The 21,835-nt window shown below is 45.5% G+C and overlaps 1 pseudogene; it reads right to left on the bottom strand.

The window, feature by feature from the left end:
- Positions 1-1,505: 1,505 nt before the first annotated feature.
- On the bottom strand, positions 1,506-21,550 carry LOC141258473 (protein FAM200A-like; annotated as a pseudogene).
- Positions 21,551-21,835: the final 285 nt, after the last annotated feature.

The raw sequence follows: 21,835 nt of genomic DNA, 5'->3' as shown, positions 1-21,835 counted from the left end.
TGCCATCTTCCAAGATGTTTAATTTCTAGGGAATATTGAGGAAATCAAAGACTGAGATAACTATGGCAATCTCCTCACTCCATGTCCCTCTTCTCGACAAACATGTTTATGGTGTCTCTTGAAAACCTCTCTCAATGAGCAGGTGGAGGAGTGCAGTCTGGACTTTGTCTCCAGTTTATGTAGACTTGGTACATTACATCAGTTTTCATTGCTTCGAGCCAGGGGAAATATCCAGTCAAAGCAACAAAAAGAACAACCCCAAAAGCCCAGGTATCGATAGAAGGGCTCAAGATTAGATATTCCTCTTCTTTCTAGTCACAGAACTCTGGAGACATGCACGGAATATGTGACATGGACGACACATAGGTTTGACCCAACCTGTGGGAACCTAAGTCACTCAGCTTGATTTGGTAAGTCTTTGTCCATTATCAACACATTGTCTGGCTTCAGGTCCCTGTGTCCCAACTCTCTACCATGCATATAGTCCAGAGCCCAAGATATGTTTGGCGCACCTCTTCACTGCATCTTTGAGGATTCCAACCTGCAGAAAGCAGATCAGTATAATGTGATTTATTTTTGTAGTGCCTTTTCTAAAGCAAAAATACTAAACTTTGAACATTTGCTGTTGTTGGGACAGTGGATGCTGCAGTTGGTTAAAACTGCTACTGTGATGGTCATGTGAAATCACAGTAAAACTCAAATTACTTGGTACCAACAAAAGACAAGAGCTGAGATTTGGCATCCTATACTTGCATATAAAATTTAACCTTTAATATATATCTTAAAATTAGACACCGTTGGATACCATTAAAAACAACAAAGTACATTATCAGTGCAAATGAAGAAAAGGGGACTGCCTTTCCCTATTATGGCACTACCTTACCCTACCTTGCTGCGGAGGTTGGCACCCTATATCCTGCTCAATGGCGCCCCCACTCACCGACTGCTCACCCTGCTTTCCCTAGATCAACCTATAGTGACCAAAAGTTAAAGTTCAAGGTGCAAACTATAGAATTATTTCCGAACCATTAGCTAATGGTAGGGTAAAAAGAATATATAAGCTGCTCTGATCAGTCCAATTTAGCAGCAGAAAAAAGAAATCTATGTTGGGAGTGCTTTGTTTCCCCAGTATATAACCAATGACAATTTCTTGTTAGTGTTAAGTACAGATTCTCAGAAGAATGAATTAAGAAATATGATCATCTAGACCAGAGGTTCCCAAATTTTTTTTTCTCGTAGACCACTTTCAAAATTTTACTGGTTTCGGTGGACCCCCTGCTGCTACACTTCTACCATATTCCCAAAACGTCTAAAAGTGTGAAGATTAGATCTAATGATGGAAATTTGTGTCTCGGCTGAGTTCTAACCCTAAATTCGGAGTGATAAAAATAAAAATAGTATTTTCTTTTGTTCTATTTATTAAAATATTATTACAGACTTAATAGAATTAAAATTAAACATTAACGTAACTTCAACAATGCAAATCAACAATTAAAGTCATAATTTTAATGGGAGGGATGTACTTGATGGATTGACGGCAAATTATCAATATTTGGCTTCAGTTTTGTAAGGAATAACTGCAAATCTCCCCATTCTGTGATGTTCAATTGGAACCTTTTTTTTTGTTAATAGGTTTGTAATGACACTAAAACTTTTTTCGACAAGGTATGACGAGGGAAACTCTATCACAGCCCAGGATATTTTTGGGGTATTTCTGCCTGCAGCCAAAATGTTTGATAGCCTTTTTTAAATTTCACCTTCAGCTCCTCATTGGTTCGAAGCTCGAGTAGCTCCTCTTGTAATACCACATCCGCCACTTCCGTTTCATCAAATGGATTTATGATCCATGGTGGTATTTCCATCGTCAGAATGTCTTCAAATCTGTTTTTGAAGTCGTCATGCAGGGCATTTAAATGTTGAACGTATGTCTGAATATCCTCATCAAGACATTCTGCCTGTGACAAGTTTGGAAACAGAATTCGCGGCGACTAATATTTTGCTTCATAATTTCAATTTTCCAATAAGCCGAAATTAAACACTTTGTTTTTATTACACTTAGGCTGTCCCCTTGTAACTGCAAGTTAATGTCATTAAATGTTTTGAAAAAATCTGTCAAATATGCAATGTCTGCTTTCAATTTGATCAGGTTTTCTTTTAAATCTGGATCTTTACTATACAAAAACTCTAAAACTGATTCAAAAAGTAAGTAAAATCTTGTTAAACATGCACCTTTCGACAACCAGCGTCCTTCAGTATGTAAGCAATCGTTGGAAGTCTTCTTAGTTTTCGTCGCACAGTTGTGCCAATAAACGGGTATTCAACGCATTGCTTCTTATTTGGTTAACTACTTTGCACCAATCGCTTCAATTTGTGATTAATCTATTACTCAAATTTTTTGCTACCAGGTGTTGATGGATGACACAGTGAATTGCAGTTACTCCTGGTATAATTCTTTTAAGATGGCTTATAAACCCACGATATCGTCCGAACATGGCAGGAGCTCAATCTGCTGCCACCACAATAACGCTTGTAAATGGAATCTATTTTCCTTAAAAAATCACTCAGGACATTTTTGATTCACCTTTTAATGTCCGTCTCCAAACTTTTCGCTAATAGCAGCTCTTCATGGATTTCTTCATCCATAACAAATCAAACATATGCCAATAATAATGCTTCATTACCAGGTAAAGTTGACTCGTCCAGTTGAATAGAAAAATGAGTTGTTTGCAGATAATTACACAAGAAGCTTTCAATATCAGAGCTCATTTCATCAATACGTCTTTGTACAGTGTTACTCAAAGGAATTGTTTTGAGTACGTCAAATGGAGGTTTGTGCAGAACAGTTTTATAAAACCCCTTCAACAGCGGGTAAATACCTGTTCTCCGATGGTGTGCGGTTTTGCAGATTTTGCTATAAGCAATGAGATATTGTAAGATACCCACAAGCCATCATGGTTTCCAGCAGGGAAGTGATCAGCGCTTGATGATTAGCAGTAATGGGTAAAAGTGTAATATTTTCACAGTGTAATATACCAGGTTAACCTGACGGATTCAGTTGTCTGGCCATCGACCTTCCTCTTTGGAATGTCTTGTGCCTACATAGAATCTGTGACTGGAAAAGATTGATTATAAAGAATTACAGCTCCGAATGATTTAAACTCTTACACACGTCTTTGCTTTTTTTTACTAACCTATAAATCATATGCCCAAGAAATAAAAATCACTATCAAATAAGAATAAAAAATCTCCTGGCAACATCAAACTCGTATACAATGCTGAAGATGCATCAAATAAAGGAAGAGGGAGGAGAGAGGGGCAACACTCTGCTACACTTAGATTGGGGGGGGGGACACCTGTCAGAATGCATTTGATGAAACAAGCCCCGTATACAGTACTGTAGACTCCTGATAGATCATAACTGATAATCCTGTCTTATTTTACGTTCATATCGTTGACCCTTGCTATCATTATCCTACCTAATCAGCGTTGCTAAAGGTTCCAGCAATATTGCAAATAATGGGGGAAGGGGACATGTGCCTCATTGTGTATTAAAAGGTTAAAAATGCAGTACTTGGCAAAATTTAGGTGGGTCTTTAGAAAATGCTGTGAATAAAGAACTATGTAAAAAATGCAAGTATATTGTTTTTAATAAATTACAAAATAAGCAAAAGGTAAATCTAAACCACATCAATATTTGGTCCCTTGCCCCTTTGTCTTTATCAGTTCTTCTAGGTACTTGTCACTTGCACACAGTTTATAGAGGTTGGCAGGGAGATTTAGCCAAACATCTTAGAGAATGGAGCACTGATCTTTAGCGGATGTTACTTGTGCAAATCCTTCCATCTGTCCATGGCTAGGTAGGTGGAAGAACTGCCACCTTACTTTCTATATCCGGTAGTCTTCAACTTGCCACCACATTGTAGAGGAGTTGTCCAGATGGTGACTTAGCAGGGATGGCTGAGTAGTCCTTCAGCTTCATCCTATAATTACTTGCAATATTGATACAGAGGAAAGCAAAGAAAAATAAACCCAGAAGGCTTTTCAAAATTATCCTCATCATGGGGAAGAAAAATCCTTCCTGACCCCAAATATGGTGATAGGAATAAATCCCTGGCTGTTTGGCGCTCAAATCTACATGGATGATACGTGGTGGACGTTTGGTAGGTTTGTTAGTGCGGTAGAGGAGCGCCCCAGTTTAGTTGTCTGATCTGATGTAAAGTGTCATACCTGGATGTTACTGGAATGGGACTGACTTTTATTAGCCCATGTTGGAAGAGAAATATACAGGTCTGAGAATAAGCTTCTCACTTATACTGAGAGATATAATAAGGCGTGTAGTAGTGATCACACCCTGGATGTCTGTGTTGTAGTTACAGAAGTCCCATCGGCATGGTGGGTCGGCTCTGCTGGATTGTACATCGCTCCAGTCTATATAATAGAATGGGTGGGATCTGATGTACGATGATATGGCAAATGGAGTTTTACAGAGATACTGGAAAATAAGACCGTCAGTCATTAGATTATATATTACTGATACATTATTTGCATGATCTATTATCCACATATCTTCCACTTCTCCTTATCATCCATCCATCATTAAAATAATCCTCCTCATCCCTTCTATAATATCAGTGGCATCTATGCCGATCCTTGGGATGTCCTCATGCTGAGACTGGTGGTATTCCTCCAATGATCCTCGGCTATAGAATGACTGATCACCCATGATCATCTTATATAGGATGATGCCAAAGGAAAAAGTCTGCTAGACTGTTGTAGCCTTCACTGTCCATTATCTGTGGGAAGATGAGAAAGGAGATGAGCTGAAAATACCATTGATGGGATTTACACACAAAGGACCCGTGTGTGATTTTAGATATGAGCCAAATATATCTGCATCAATCATACAGGGATGTCCCTTACCTCGGTACCTTAGACAAAGTTATTCACTATGTCCTCCTCAATCACATTCATGGCTGAGACAAAATCTGTAATTTGTGTCCAATGTCATTGAGGAGAAAGTTCTGTCTTCGGGTCACTGCAGGGAGGAGAAGACACTGAGTAGAAGGCATGAAAATGTTCTTTAATGGAAATATAAGGAGACAACAGTCAAAGGAGACAGATTTGTTAATGAGCTGATTACCAATGTATGATGCCATGTTCATTCAGGAATTGTAGGCCGCACACCATCTCTGCTGCAGAGTCTGTGGAGTAAAAAAGTAGATGGAAAAGTGGTTACATACACTAGGACTGCAATGCAGCAGATTATTAGGATTCAGTAGAAGACATTTACTTTGATATATATAGACAAATGACATTGAATGTGCCATGTGGTCAAACAGGTCTCCTCTGGCCATATGGGCCACGGCAATTAGATACTCGTTTGGTGTCTCCATAAATGCCCTCAGGGACATTAGGTAGCGGCACCCGGTGGTCATTTTCAGGACTTCCATCTCTGTACAGATTTTGTCCTCTGCAGGGAATCAGCCGCACTCGCATTGAGAATCTTTTAAATGATTGCTTGTATTTACAGAACAATATTTAGTGCTGTAGAAGAATATAGCACGAGGGGCTGTATTTGTTTCAACCCGTCCTCAGTCTTATTCAAATGTCGCTTTAGTCACAATGTTGTGTACTGTGCAGCACATGCTCCAGAGAAGATGAAATCCCAAAAGATCAGAGAAAACTCTACTATTCCATAGATCTGGGTAATGGCTTGCTGATTATCCCAGTTATCACATATGAACATCCTGTAATGAATATGTATGTCCCTCCTGAGTATTTAGTGCAGGATACATTGGGGAACATGGAGGATAAATTCACACTTACTTTTCTAAATCCTCCCTCTCCAATCTCTTTGCAGAATTCAAGGCTGGAAAGGCCAATAGGGTTTTTCATGTCCATTTCTCTCAGGGGTAAAACGTAGTATTTGTCATCGGTCTTGTTCTGGCAGATCTGCTATGTCAGAGGATATCTTAAGGCTTCCAGCTGCTGAGAAAATACAAGATTTCTTTTAATTTAACGAATACCCAACGGTAATGTTTGTTGTGCGACAAATGTATGGAGCTGGGGGTCAGTTGTTTAAAATGACTACCTAAACCAGTGGAAACCCCTGTATCTCACTTCCCTCCTCCTGTTAGTTTTAGCTGAGTCAGACAGACAGGTCTAATTGTTCTCATATGAAACTATATACAGCAATACAGTTCTGAAGTCCCCTAAGAAGACTTGAAGTAAATTTAAGAAAATGAATTTTCTTCGCCCAACTTTCCCCAATAATGGGGCTTATTTTTTTTTGATCTGGCATCGCCACATCCATATAGGTGCGATATACAAAAAGATAAAATTGATCAACTTAAACAGTAAGCACTGATGTGAGAAACTTAACCTCAATGGGTTTCTTGAGGATGTGTAGCCACTTAAAACTGCAATAAAAAAATATCAGAATGACCAGTGTACCCAGGAAAGGTATCAATAAAATCCCCTCTCCCCCTCCAAATTTATTTGATTTAGACTTGCAATTGTAACGACCGGAACGCCGGTCGAATGTGTATGAGGAATACAGCGCTGCTATGAATGACTCCGACCTTGTATAGTGGCAATTAACTTTCTTTTTACTGGTCACAAAAATGACAGGGTTAAACAATTTTACAAAATATGGGCCACAACAGCCGCTAACACAAAATACAAGTTATGCAGCCCGAGAGCCCAAGTGCCAATCTCGCGGGGATGAGCCAATCTACCCCTGGGCTATGCTGCTCCCACCCTTACTCGGTACAGGGCCTACCCAGGATGTTACCATGGACGTGGCACGTGGTCCTCCCAGGAATATAACCTTACACCCCCCTCCCACACTAATACAATGAGATCTGGGTACCCTTGTTTTCCCCTTAGAGAACACATATATATTTTACCAACGTGTTACCTATACAGTGTACATTTTCTCTTCTTACAAGAGCAAAGAGAAATCTCTCAGACTTAATACTTATACAAACAGTTAACAAACTAAACCTTTAACTAGACTCTGATCTCCGGCCACAGGGTTTGATCGGCTTCTCCTTCTCACCAAACTCTCCCACACATCCAGGTGTAAGCAGGCATTAGAATCAATCTGTCTCAAAGTGTAATTCACAACAGGGCTCCTTTGTAGTATTCACGTGCACAGTCTTAGTATGTCAGATCCTTCACAATCTCTGGATCAAGCCTGATCAGTCCATCAGCAGTGATATACACCAGGCAGTTCTCAGCACTACTGGAATCACTTACTAGCTTTCCCTAACTGACTACACAGTTGGTGACCGGTCACATCTCAGTTACTCACAAGGCACAGCTGTCACGCTGTCTCGGCATTCAGGAGGTCAGGAACCTATGCTGACCCTACACTGAGGCCCTGCCTAATCCCTCTACCTGGAGGTACTGTTGATGGTACAGAGTAGAGATGAGCGTTGTTCGACTCGAACTGTTTGCCAATCTGAAATTCGAGCTGTTTTGGGCGGTGTTCGAGCCGTTCGGCGAACACGAACGATTTGAGAAAAATTCGGCTGTTCGAGGTTATGTTCGATAACTGTTAGTGCACCAAAATCATAACTCGATTTTTTCTCAGTAATGATGAAAATTAATGTTAATACGCAGTTTGTGTACAGCGGGGTGGGGGGAGGGGCAGGGGATGGATCTCTGCAGGAATAATGAAGATCTCCATTTATTTTTCTCTTCCCTGCATTTGCAGTGGGGAGGTGCAGTCTGTCAGCCTATCAGCAGCGCACACACGGAGCGAACTGCTGTTTTTCACACAAGCAAGGGCATGTGTCATTGGCAGTGTATGTCACATGTCCTTGCCCTATAAGACCAAGCCATTTTCCCCGTCGCCACCATTTTCTCACTGCTGCAGCTGCATGTTAGACGGCACCGCTGTTGCTGTGTGCGCTATACCTTGTTAATTTTAAGCCAATTTTTGCACAAATCTACAGATAGCTTGAGAGTAGGGAATAGTTGTGATTGCAGTCCTTTTAAGGACTAGGTTACAGCATTTCCTACGACTTTTATCAGGCAGGTCTGTGCTCTTAAATAGATAGGTTGGGAGTAAAGACTAATTGTAATTGCAGTCCTTTTCAGGACTAGGTTACATCAGTTCCTATCAGTTTTTGCCAGGCAGGTCTGTGCCAGTGCTGTGCAAGTTTTTTTCACAGCATTTGGCTGAATCTAGCAAAGCTAATCCTTTTTGGCCTATTGCAGAGTGTGTTAGTTAGTGGAGTAGCCTGAGTTGCAAGATATACCACCTGTGTATAGAATACCAATTTTTTTTACTGCACCTAGTGAAGTAAAATCTTTTGGGCATAGCATCATTCTATTATTCCATCTATACTGACCTCCATCAGGTTGCAAACTGAATATAATTTTTTTCTGCATCTAGCTCTGAAAAAATATTTGGCCTTCTAGCAGTGTGTGGGACTTTCTCTATTAGTCCATCTATACTGACCTCCATCAGATTGCAAATTGAATATAATTTTTTTCTGCATCTAACCCAGCCAATAGTTTTGGCCTAATACCACAGTTTGGCCACTCAGCTCTGCTCAGTTCCCATCCATTGTTTTTTTGTGCAAACAACTCCAGAGTTGTGAATTAGTTAACCACCAAAATGAGTGGAAAAAGGCCTGCTGCTGGTGGAAAGGGGAATAGGCGTGTTGGGAAGGGGAAAAAAGGCTGTGTCCGTGGGGTAGGTGTTAAAGCAACAGGAACATCTGCAGAAGAAAGACCATCTTCCAGCCAAACTAAAATGTCTACTTCTTTTAGCGGACAATGTGATAAGATCCCTTTCTTACGGCCACGCCAATCGCTACAAATTCCAGATGAGGCACAAAAACAGCAGGTGCTTCAACGGATATCAAGTGCTCCTTTAAGTGGGCTCTCCTCCACATCAACTTCAACATCACAAATACTCCAGTCCTCAAAGGTGTCACTCAAATCGCACTTGCTTCCTCACAGCTCCCACTTACTGTCAACCCACAGTCAGCCAAGAGATGAGGTCAGCAGAGGAGGTGGAGGAAGATGCTAGTGACGACGAGGTCAGGTTGCGCCTTCCTGGACAGAGACGTAGTACTGGAAGCACGTCAACAACTGCATCCTCAAACACAACTCTGCCTCTCACCACAAGTCGTGGTGGCTCTTCAGGTCGCATGGGTGCTAAGCCTTGCATAGCCTGGGCATTTTTTCAGATCGATAAAGATGACCCAACTCGTGTTATCTGTAACATTTGTCAGCAAAAGCTAAGTAGAGGCCAAAAAATACATAGTTTGAGTACTTCACGCATGAACCGGCACATGGACATGAAGCATAAGTTGCAGTGGGAAGCTCAGTGTGCTACAATGCGGTCTAGCCGGCCGGGCCAACCACCGTCTGCCATATCTTGTGCATCCGCGGCCTCTTCATCCTCTGTGACTGGGGGGACAGCAGTCACACCTGTTTTGGGGCGCAGACCTGCCACCTCTTTACCCGCAACAGCCAGCGTGATTGGCAGGTCATCATTTTCTTTGGAGGTGGTAACACCAGCTGGTCTTGAGCGCTGTCCGACATCGATAGCACCACCTTTGGATCAAGGCAACCTAACATGTCCGCCTGCATCTTCCTCACAGACCGGCAGTTTGCCGGGGACACCCTTATCAACCCCGTCTAAGCACAATAGCCAGCCCTCGGTCCCTCAGATGTGGACAAGTAAAAGACCATTTCCTCCTAGCCATGAGAAAGCTAAGAGGTTGAATTTCACCATCTGCAAGCTCTTGGCTACAGAAATGCTGCCTTTCCGCCTGGTGGACACAGAGGATTTTCGAGACCTTATGTCCGTCGCAGTGCCCCAGTACCAGATGCCCAGTCGGCACTACTTCTCAAAGAAAGGTGTGCCTGCGCTCCACCAGCATGTCGCACACAACATCACCGCTTCTTTGAGAAACTCTGTGTGACAGGGTGCATTTCACCACAGACACTTGGACGAGTAGGCATGGACAGGGGCGTTACATGTCGCTGACTGGGCACTGGGTAACTATGGTGACAGCAGGACAAGGGGCTGCTGTCCAAGTCTTGCCGTCCCCACGAGTTGTGCGTCAATCCTCTTTATGTCATTTTTCCTCCACTGCTTCTGCCTCCTCAACCTCCTCTCGGTCTTCCACCTGCACCCAAAGCCTGTCTGGTCATGCCACAAGCTTTCTAACTGCGCAGAAGGGATCCTGCACACCTCCTTACTATGCTGGCAGTAGGGCTCAACGTCATCAGGCGGTTTTTACATTGAAATGTCTGGGAAATGTGAGTCACACAGCTGAGGAGTTGTGGTCAGCTCTGGAGAACCAATTTCATGAATGGTTGTCTCCACTGGACCTGAAACCAGGGAAGGCCGTGTGCGACTGCTGCAAACCTGGGTGCGGCCCTTCGCCGGGGCAATGTCACACACGTGCCTTGTATGGCTCACGTGTTGAACCTGGTTGTCCAGCAATTTTTAGCCCACTATCCCAGACTAGATGGCCTTCTGCAGAGGGCACGGTCGCTGTGTGCTCACTTCCGCCGTTCGCATCCCGCAGCTCAGCGACTTACACGCGGCTCTCCACTGATAATGTAGACAGACTCGCGTTCATAAAGATGAACAAATCATCGATCCGAAACTACTTTTCTACCCCTGTCATCCTGGGGAGAGTAAAAGCTTGATTGGTTAAAATCACCCTACCAACCGTTTTAAGCTTTCAAATTACTAATCATGTTTATCTGTATCTTGGCTGGAAAATAATTTGGGCTTTGTAGCAGTGTGCAGCACTGATCCTATTAGGCCATCTATACTAAGCTCCACCAGATTTAAAATTAATAATAATTTTTAGCTGCATCTAGCCCGGAAAATAATTTTGGGTCTCCGAGATGCACAAGACACATAAGTGCCTTCTTGCTGCACTACCTGCAACATGACCCTCATATTGTCAGAATTCGAAGTAATCATGACTACTGGGTTGCCACACTCTTAGATCCCCCAAACTTTTCGATCAACCTTTTCATTTTAATAAAGACCAAAAAAATGGTCATTTTTGAAATTATAAGCATTAGCAGGTTGTTAGAAACTGAAATCAAACAGTTTTCAACTCAAAACTTTATTCTAGGTGATGTTACATTTTCACATAGGACCCCTTGTTCGAAAGGAGCTTCTGAACTCTCTCGTCCATTGAATTTGTCAGGTTTTGGATGGTTTCTGCTTCAATTGTTTTGCATGAGGACAGAATACCCTCCCAGAGGTGTTGCTTAGATGTGAACTGCCTCCCGCCATCATAGACACTCCTTTTGATGATGCTCCAGAGGTTCTGAATGGGGTAGAGGTCAGGGGAGCATGGGGGTCACACCATAAGTTTGTCCCCTTTTATGCCCATATCAGCCAGAGATGCAGATGTTTTATGTGCAGCATGAGATGGTGCATTATCATGCAAAAAAAATGATCTTGCTGTGAAATACACGGTTCTTCTTCTTGAACCATGGCAGGAAGTGCTGTTTGAGAAAATCCACATACATTATGGAGTTCATCTTTAGCGCCTTCAGGGATCCTAAAGGGGCCGACAATCTCTCCCCATGATTCCAGCCCAAAACATTACTCCACCTCCTCCTTGTTGGCGCTGTAGCCGTGTTTGCGTGGGGTGTCCATCAACCAGTCCTCCTCCACTCCATCCATCTGGACCATCGAGCGCTGCACGGCACTCATCCGTGAACAAAACAGTTTTGAAATCAGTCTTCATGTAATGTTTAGCCCACTGGAGCCGTTTCTGCTTGTGTGAAGTGGATAGAGGAGTTCGACAGGATGGCATATGCACAGCTGCAAACCTCTGAAGGACCCTGCATCTTGTTGTTCGGGGGACGTTGGAGGCACCAGCAGCTTCAAAAACTTGTCTGCTGCTATGACTAGGCTTTTTTGCCGCTGCTCTTTTAACCTGACGTAATTGCCTGTAGGAAAGAGTCCTCAATTTGCCCTTATCCGCACGCACACGTGTGTACTGTGAATCAGCTACATACTTCTTGATTGCCAAGACACTTCATCCTGATCATCGCACAATGTTGATTGTAGTCATGCCTTGACCTAAACACTCCCCAATTTGTTGCTTCTCAGCAGCCGACACATCCTTTTTCTTTCCCATTTTGGCAGAAAATGTAGGCTGCTTAATAATGTGAGACAGCCTTCTTAAGTAGTCTTGCCTTTCATTGGACACACCTGCCAAACTAATTTGCACAGGTGTCTGCAATTGCTTACAGTGATATAAAGAGCCCTGACACACATCACCATCAATGAGTTTAACTGACAAACAAACAAATTCTTCCCTTATCACTCCTAAACACTTTTTGCATAATAATTTGGAACACAGTGTACATGTGCTTTTCCACAAAACACCAGTGGTTCACGTAGTGAATCTTACAGTTCTAACTTGCCAACCGTGGTCTGTATGGAGTTGTTCAATAAAGGGCCCAAAATTTAGATAACATAGATGGGAGAGGTCTCTATGAATAGGAATTCCTAAGTATTTGATACCCTGTGAGGGCCAGGCAAAGGGAAAGTTGGACTGGATGGAATCCTATATGGATTTGGGGAGGGAGACATCGAGGGCCTCAGACTTCGCTGCATTGATTTTAAAATTTGACCATGTAACAAAGTGATCTATTTCAGCCATAACAGCATGGATGGATATATGGGATTTGAGTGATATATACTAGGACATCATCAGCAAATAGAGAGCACTTGTACTCTGTGCCTCCCACCTCAATCCACCTAATATTGGGGTTATGGCGAATTGATGAGCGCAGGTGCTCTGTCACTAGGATGTATAAGAGAGGGGACAGGACATCCCTGCCTTGTCCCATTGGTGATTGTGAAAGGTGATGAAAATGTTCTGATGCACCCCCTGGGCCTTGGGACACCCGGAGCCGGACCCTTTTCGGTGGATGCTGGTGGTTGTAGTCTTCGTGGCGGCGACCCGGTTCCGTGGCTCAGGGTGGTCAAACCAGTGGCTGAACTATTTGTGTTTTTGATGTTTAAAATGTCCGACTACGCCACCCGTGGCTTGCGGTCAGAGTGAACCGCCGCTGCAGGGCAGACCGCTGAGGCTGGTGTTGTGGGTGCAGCAGAGCGTAGCATAACTCCCCACGGGAGGAGTATAGCCTCAGGGCAGTGTATGCGGAGGATGGGGGTGATGGTGCAGGGCAGCAGCAGTAACGACACGGAGTCAGTGATGCAGTCCAGGGCCTTTACTCACAGTTCTTATTATCCAGACCACGTCTGCAGGTAACGGCTGCCCACGTCGTACTGTGCTCACCAGGTGAGGGGCTCAGACAACTCCCAGATAACTTTGGAGCACTTCACAGGACCCCCTTTGTGTGTCCTTTGTCTGGCCTTTCTTACCAACCCTCCTGTCCGGCTGCCTCGGGCCTCCTCTTGGTAAACTTGGTGCCAGTTTCCCTGACCCTATGTGGTGCCTTCCTAGCGGGTGTAGCGAGGGGCTGCGCCACATAAAATGTCACAGCCTCCTGTTTCTAGCTGAGGGTCATTTCCTGCCTCCACTAGTTTCGGGGACCAGTCTCCCCCTTTGGCCTGACCCCTCCACGCAGGTGGATTCGGGCGTGCGGTGGCGACTCGCCCGTCCGCACCCCTGGGATCCCTTCATTCCTCGTTCCTGGAGCCTTCTCCGCTCCTCTTCCTTCCTTCTCCCTCTTCCAGGCCTGGGCCTCTGTTACTAGGCCCGCCTCCGGAGCAGAGCTCATGCAGAGCCCCTGCTCCCTGCCACTTCTGCTCAGACTTCTCTGCACTGAACTAAGATGGTGCCCACCTTTTATACTCCCTTCTCAATGCACCCAGGAACTGCTTCCTCCCTGCTCCTGCACTACAGGGTTCCCCTTCCTCAGTGTTCCCTCCCCCCACTCCAGCCAGGGACAGGGACTGTCGTGCCCATCTCAGAGGCATATTGGTCGCCCTGCCCCACGGCAATGTGGTGTAATGCATGCAGGTGTCGGGTCCTGATCCACACTCCATCCTTACCTGAGAGTGAAATATCACACCTCTGGGTGAGGTGCAATACCTCTGTAGCAACCGAGCCCTCAGGGTGCTACAGTTCCATTTATCTTCAGCCTAGGTGACGTATTGTGATACAGGGCCGTGATTTTGGCTATAAAAGGGTCCCCTAGACCCCTACCCCAAGCTTTTTAAGAGAATCATATATGGCTTGCCAGGAGACTCTATGGAATGCTTTCTCAGCATCCAACGAGAGTATCGAATTACAAATTTTTAACTGCATCTAGCCCAGGAAATACTTTGTGCCTAGTAGCAGTGTCTGCTAGTCAGCGGATTATCCCGGCTGTTAAGCAAGCTACACCACCTGTAGTTTGGACACTTAATTTTTTCAAAGGAAATGCTTCGGGACCACGGGATACTCAGTGAAGAGCATCAGGAGGCACCCCAAGGCATAGGGGCTGGGACTGGCAGTAGGATGCCTTGCGGTGGACAGCCGAGCTCGATCCTTATAAAAGCTTTTTAACTGCAGCAGCTTTAGTGGACGCTACTGGAGCTGGAATTACGCGGCTGCTGGCATGAGACTTGCCCTCCAATAGATCCTTGTAAATGGATTTAAAGTGTATTCATTCAAATTAGAGAGACAATTTAAATTAAAAAGCTTAGAGCTGCCTCCACCACAGGGGGGCTCGCTCGACCCACCAGCGGACAGGCACCAGTATTGGGAGAGGGGGGCTGGCCGTCAGGGTTCACCGCGGCTCTGGCACAAACCCGGCGACACGGAGGTGGCACGGGCAGGAGCCGACTGAACGTGTCGGCTTCTCACTTTTTGGATTTTAGAAGGGCATGACATGCCTATATCTGTGTCTCCCCCTCCTTTTACTCCTTCACCTCTTTTCTTTTCGCATGACTATATGTACTTGTCACTTTTCCATGTGTTAGTTGTGTCTTCTGAGCAGTTTGTCAGCTTTTGGACACCTTTGAAGGTGTTTTCTATGTGTTTCTATGTGTTTTTGTTTGCCTGCCATTGGTTTTAACTGTGTTCGAAGGTGTTCGACGAACCGAACCGAACTCTAACACTACTGGGGTGGCTCAACACTAGTACAGAGGTCCAGGCCACCAGCGTAAACCTACCTCCTGAGAATCCCTGAACCTCAGTAATCTAGTCCTGAGAAGGACCCTGATCACAACAATTGGGGACAGGACCGTATACGCCAAACACAGTACAAGACGAACGAGACAGTACAAGGGGCAAACCAAATACCACCTCGCATACAAAAACTTACACCACTACAATGGAGGGAACACCAACGGGTAAGGGGATAAAGAATAAAGTGAGGAAGGGAAAAAACCACACCGAGTACACTTCGCTCCAAACTCCACAATACCACGTATCGCTCTGATAGTCTGCATGAGAAGCTTTCACCGACAACTACCCTATCAGAATGGCAGGTATTTGAAGGAGTCCCAATACTGCAGAATTGACTGCAGCTGGGCGAGGCTGGGCCTCGTCTAGCACAGAGAGAGAGAATTGACTCCCTCCCTGCCGAAAAACACCAAGCACCAAAATCTCAGCTGCGAGAAGTCAGGCTGTGTAATCGCGACGATCTTTGTGGCGACACACCCGTGACAGTACCCCACCTTCTACGAGGGGCCTCCAGACCCTCAGGGCCAGGTTTATCCGGGTGAGTCGTGTGGAAGGCCCGAATTAATCGGTCTGCGTTAATATCCGACGCAGGAACCCACATCCTCTCCTCAGGACCATACCGCTTCCAATGAACCAGGTACTGAAGGGACCGGCAATTAAAACGTGAATCGATGACTTTCGATACCTGAAACTCCAAGTTACCATTGACCACCACAGGAGGGGGAGGTAAAGGTGACGGTATCACCGGCGCCACTTACCTTTTAAGCAAAGATCTGTGGAACACGTTGTGAATTTTAAAAGTAGAGGGGAGGTCAAGACGAAATGTCACCGGATTAATTATAGAGCGGATCCTATACGGCCCGATGAACCTGGGACCCAGTTTCCAGGAGGGAACCTTGAGTTTTATATTCTTGGTAGACAACCATACCCGATCGTTCACACTTGGGTCCGGACCAGACACTCTTTTCCTATCAGCCATACGTTTGTATCGGTTCCCCATAGTACTTAGATTATTCAGCACCCCTTTCCATATCGAAGCGAGTGATGACGAAAATCGTTCCTCCTCAGGAACCTCCGAAGAGCCCCCCCCTACTGAAAGTACAGAACTGGGGGTGAAAACCATATGCCCGAAAAAACGGGGACTTACCAGTGGACTCACTCCGCCTATTAAGAGCAAACTCCGCCAGAGGTAAGAAAGAAGCCCAGTCCTCCTGGTTCTCTGACACACAACACCGGAGATATGTCTCCAAACTCTGGTTCAGACGTTCCATCTGACCATTGATCTGAGGATGAAAAGCCGAAGAAAACAATAAATGCATCCCCCGCCGAGTACAGAAATCCCTCCAGAATTTGGACACAAACTGAGACCCCCGATCAGACACCACATCAGAGGGTAAACCGTGAAGCCTTACAATCTCCCCAATGAACACCTGCGCAAGAGTTTTAGCATTAGGAAGAGCAGGAAGAGCGATAAAATGTGTTATCTTGCTGAACCTGTCCACTACAACGAGTATGACAGTCTTACCCGATGATGGCGGGAGATCCGTAATAAAGTCCATAGACAGATGAGTCCAAAGACGCTCCGGGATCTTCAAAGGCAAGAGAGCCCCAGACGGACGGGTACGTGGGGTCTTAGAGCGCGCACAAACCCCACAGGATGCAACAAAAGTTCCCACCTCACTATGTAAATTAGGCCACCAAAACCGACGCGAAAGGAGATCCACAGTTGCTTTACACCCTGGGTGTCCTGCCAAAGCTGAGTTATGGTGTGCCTCGATCACCTTTTGTCGCAACTGATCTGGAACAAAGTCTCCCAGGAGGTCCAACAGGGGCGTCCCCCTGAGCCTCCAATACTTCCTCCTCAAGCTCAGAGCATACTGCCGACACCACCACCCCCTCCTGAAGGATAGGAACCGGGTCATCCGTATTCCCGGCCCCAGGGAAACTACGAGATAAGGCATCCGCCTTTACATTTTTTGATCCAGGACGATATGTGACAACAAAATTAAACCTGGTAAAAAACAATGACCACCTAGCTTGTCTGGGATTCAGACGTTTTGCGGACTCCAGATATAGCAGGTTCTTGTGATCGGTGATGACGGTGACCGGATGGGTTGCCCCCTCCAAAAAATGGCGCCACTCCTCAAAAGCTAACTTAATGGCCAAGAGTTCCCTATTGCCGACATCGTAATTCCTCTCAGCGGACGACAATTTTTTAGAGAAAAAAGCGCACGGATGCCATTTACCAGGAGACGAACCTTGTGATAATACTGCCCCTACCTCTACAATGAATGGCTGTGACGCATCAGGTTGAATGAGTATGGGTGCCGAGGAAAAACATTTTTTCAAGGAGGAGAAAGCTTGACAAGCCTTGTCAGACCACCTAGAAAGATCCGTCCCTTTTTTTTGTCATGTCTGTGAGAGGTTTAACCATGGACGAGAAATTACTAATGAATTTCCGGTAATTAGCAAACCCCAGAAAACGTTGTAGTGCCTTTAAGATTCTCTGGCAGATCCCACTCAAGAACTGCCCGCACTTTCCCAGGGTCCATACGAAAACCAGACGCTGACACCAGGAAGCCTAGAAACTGGAGTTCCTGAACGGCGAACACACACTTTTCCCACTTGGCGAACAGTTTATTATCCCGCAAGATCTGTAACACCTGCCTAACATGCTCCTGATGAGACACAAGATCAGGCGAGTAAATTAAGATGTCATCCAGATAAATAACAACAAACTGACCCACCAGGCAGCGAAAAATGTCATTAACAAAGTGTTGGAACACCGCCGGGGCATTAGTCAGACCAAATGGCATGACAAGATTCTTATAATGTCCCTCCGGAGTGTTAAAAGCAGTCTTCCACTCATCCCCCTCCTTCATCCTAATCAGATTGTACGCCCCCCTGAGATCCAATTTAGAGAACCATTTGGCGCCCACGATCTGATTGAAGAGATCGGGGATAAGTGGGAGCGGATACGGATCTCGGACCGTAATCTGATTAAGTTCACGGAAATCCAGGCAAGGGCGTAGGCCTCAATCTTCTTCACAAAGAAGAACCCCGCGGCCACCGGGGAAGATGAAGGTCTAATATGCCCCTTAGCCAGACTCTCAAATATAATCCTTCATGGCCTGCCTCTCCGGACCAGACAAATTATACAACCTAGATTTAGGTAACTTGGCCCCAGGAAGCAGTTTTACCGAACAGTCATACACGCGATGAGGAGGTAGTTCCTGACACCCTCTTTCCGAGAACACATCCTCAAAGTCAGCCAGAAATGGGGTTAAGACCCTAGGAGCGACCGTACCGATGACCGTATTCATGCAGTTTTTTTTACAGAATTCACTCCATTGGCTTATCTCTCTGGATTGCCAATTAATAACTGGGTTATGCTTAGTTAACCAAGGAAGGCCCAACACAATAGGAGTGGGAAGACCCTCCAACACGTAACAAGACAACAGTTCTTTATCTCCCCCACCTGAAGATTTATGTTATGCACCGCTTGCGAAAAACTTCCCTGACCGAGAGGCCTGGCGTCGATCGAGAATATGGGGATGGGTTTAGCAAACACACTCAATCGCATACCTTGAACCCTAGCAAACCAAGCATCCACCAGATTAGCCCCGGCCCCACTATCCAGAAGAACAGATAACCTCTCAGTTCTCGTACCCACCACCACCTCCGCCGGTACAAGAAACTGAGACGAACCTAGGGACGAAATACCTACTCCCAGATTGCCGTCCACCACACAACCTGGGATCAATAGTTTTCCGACGACTCTTTGCTCTGCAATGGACAAGAAGGACACCCCCCAATAAAATGTCCCTTTCTCCCGCAGAAGAAACACCTTCCTGTCTTGTGGCGCACAGCCGGTCCCCTCACCCGAAAGGATGTCCCTCCTAACTGCATAGGCTCCTCTGGACTGACCAGGGGAACCTCTACATAAGGGACCCTTGTAGAAGGTGGAGTCATCACAGGGGGTGGAGCCATCCCGCACCTCTCCCGAAGCCGTCTGTCAATGCGAATAGCAAGGGCCATAGCGGCTTCCAGCGACCCGGGACAGTCATACTGTGCCAACATATCCTTTAATTTGTCAGATAAACCTTGACAAAACTGGCTCCGAAGAGCCGGGTCATTCCACTGGGTGTCCGTGGTCCACCTACGGAACTCTGAACAGAATTCCTCCGCTGGACGATCTCCCTGCTGGATCCTACGTAACTTAGATTCAGCAAGGGAGATCCGATCCGGGTCATCATAGGAGACCCAGAGCAGAGAAAAACCCATCCACTGACCGGAGAGCCCGGGGGAAGAGAGAACGCCCAAGATTGGGGGTCCCCTTGAAGGAGCGAGATGACAATTCCCACCCTTTGTTCTTCACTCCCCGATGACCGAGGCCGCAGCCGAAAGTACAACTTACATGCCTCCCGGAAAACAAAAAACTTGTCCCGCCCCCCCCTCCCCCCGTGAACCTGTCAGGGAGAGCTACTTTGGGTTCTGATCCGGCTTGCTCCAGGGGATACAAAACCTTGGACTTAACATCCGCCAGCTCCAAGGACAAACTCTGCAACTGCTGAGCTATATTGGCTACTGGATCCATGGTGGCTGGAGAGAATCTTTTAGGGGTCGGTGAAAATGTCACGCTGTCTCGGCGTTCAGGAGGTCAGGAATCTATGCTGACCCTACACTGAGGCCCTGCCTAATCCCTCTACCTGGAGGTACTGTTGATGGTACAGAGGTCCAGGCCGCCAGTGTAAACCTACCTCCTGAGAATCCCTGAACCTCAGTAATCTAGTCCTGAGAAGGACCCCGATCACAACAATTGGGGACAGGACCGTATACGCCAAACACAGTACAAGACGAACGAGACAGTACAAGGGGCAAACCAAAAACCACCTCGCATGCAAAAACTTACACCACTACAATGGAGGGAACACCAACGGGTAAGGGGATAAAGAATGAAGGGGAAAAAACCACACCGAGTACACTTCGCTCCAAACTCCACAATACCACGTATCGCTCTGATAGTCTGCATGAGAAGCTTTCACCGACAACTACCCTATCAGAACGGCAGGTATTTGAAGGAGTCCCAATACTGCAGAATTAACTGCAGCCGGGCGAGGCTGGGCCTCGTCTAGCACAGAGAGAGAGAATTGACTCCCTCCCTGCTGAAAAACACCAAGCACCAAAAACTCAGCTGCGAGAAGTCAGGCTGGGTAATCGCGACGATCTTCGTGGCGACACACCCGTGACAACAGCTTATTCTTGGACACACCGTCTGGCTCCAGTCTGTACAAGCTCTCCAACGTCAAACAGCATCCACACGCATGTCGCCTTATCAAGGACTTCCTGGATCTGTTTTCCTGGGCTTTTCACAGATCCCCGGGCTTTTTCTTTACCTGTTTCTTGCTGACCCCTAATGGCCAGACTAAGTCATTGCAGGAGAAATTTACACTGTCGTATTTCTGGTAATGAGCTCATATTTATAAGTCAACATGTTACACAATTACTTACCATTTTTCCAGGTAGCTGCAAACTGTAATAACTTGAAGGCTTAATGTTTCTCCTTGATCTGTTTTGAGATTTAGTCCATTAACATATGCACTATATTAATTCTGAGGGCTAAGTCCAAAGACATGTGCACTGCATGAACATCTTCTGTATGGGCAAAAAGTCCAGTGGCACCTTTGGTCTCTGACCCATTCTTCTCCTTGGGGGACTGGTGACGGTGTAAGTGGTTTCAACTGCCTCCGGCACCAGGATATCTTGTTCCGGCCCTGCATGAACCTTTCCAAGGCATTGTAATCAAATAAAGGGGCACAACTAAGCTGATAACTAACTTTTGTACAATAATACAGAAGTGTTTTGTATCTAGATTGTTTTATACTTTAGGTGATTAAGACCAGTTTAAAAAAATTCTATGAATTGAATATTACCAACCACTACATACTTGTGGAATACCTAGGGTTTCAAAATTCAAACTAATTTTGCAGATGGCAAAAAAGTAAGCACCGGGGCCTAAAAGGCTCCTGTTACGCATTGTAGGGTTAACTCAGGTGTGGTGTATCCCTTGGAGTGGAGCCAACAAAATTATTCAATGGCCTCCATAATCCCATTCAAGGCTGATAAAAATCACCAACTTTGGCTTGTGTACAGTGTCAGTGAGGATAATGTTCTCTGGCCTTAAGTCACTGCAGCGAAGGAACAGATACTGAATAATTCACGAAAACCACTTTCAACACTAGTCTGTGGAGTAGAAAGTAGAGGATGGATCAGTGGTTACATACACTAGAACTTTGTACGGGCAGCGGATTATCAAGATTCATTATGACATTTACCTTAATATCAAATGGCATCCAATGTGCCATGTGGTCAAACAGGTCTCCTCTGGTCATATAGTCCATGGCAATTAAATGCCCATAGACGTTAGGTAATGGCACCCAGCGGTCATTCTCAGGACCTCCGTATAGATTTTGTCCTCCTTACAATGACTCATCCATTATTTTAACAGCCAGCCATTCTTCACTGACTGGTTCTGATGCCAAGATGACCTGGAGGAAAATCACAACAGATCAAAACAAACAGTTAATTGGTGCATAGATCTGTGTAATGGATCACCTAGATTACCCCAGTTATTACATGTATCCTGTAATGAATATGTATATCCCTCCTGTGTATCTGGTGCAGGA

Source organism: Phyllobates terribilis, unplaced genomic scaffold, assembly GCF_046119375.1.
Source record: "Phyllobates terribilis strain yellow unplaced genomic scaffold, ASM4611937v1 Scaffold_3__8_contigs__length_932513732, whole genome shotgun sequence".
NCBI classification, from domain to species: Eukaryota; Metazoa; Chordata; class Amphibia; order Anura; family Dendrobatidae; genus Phyllobates; species Phyllobates terribilis.
This window is presented reverse-complemented; position numbering and strand designations above follow the sequence as displayed.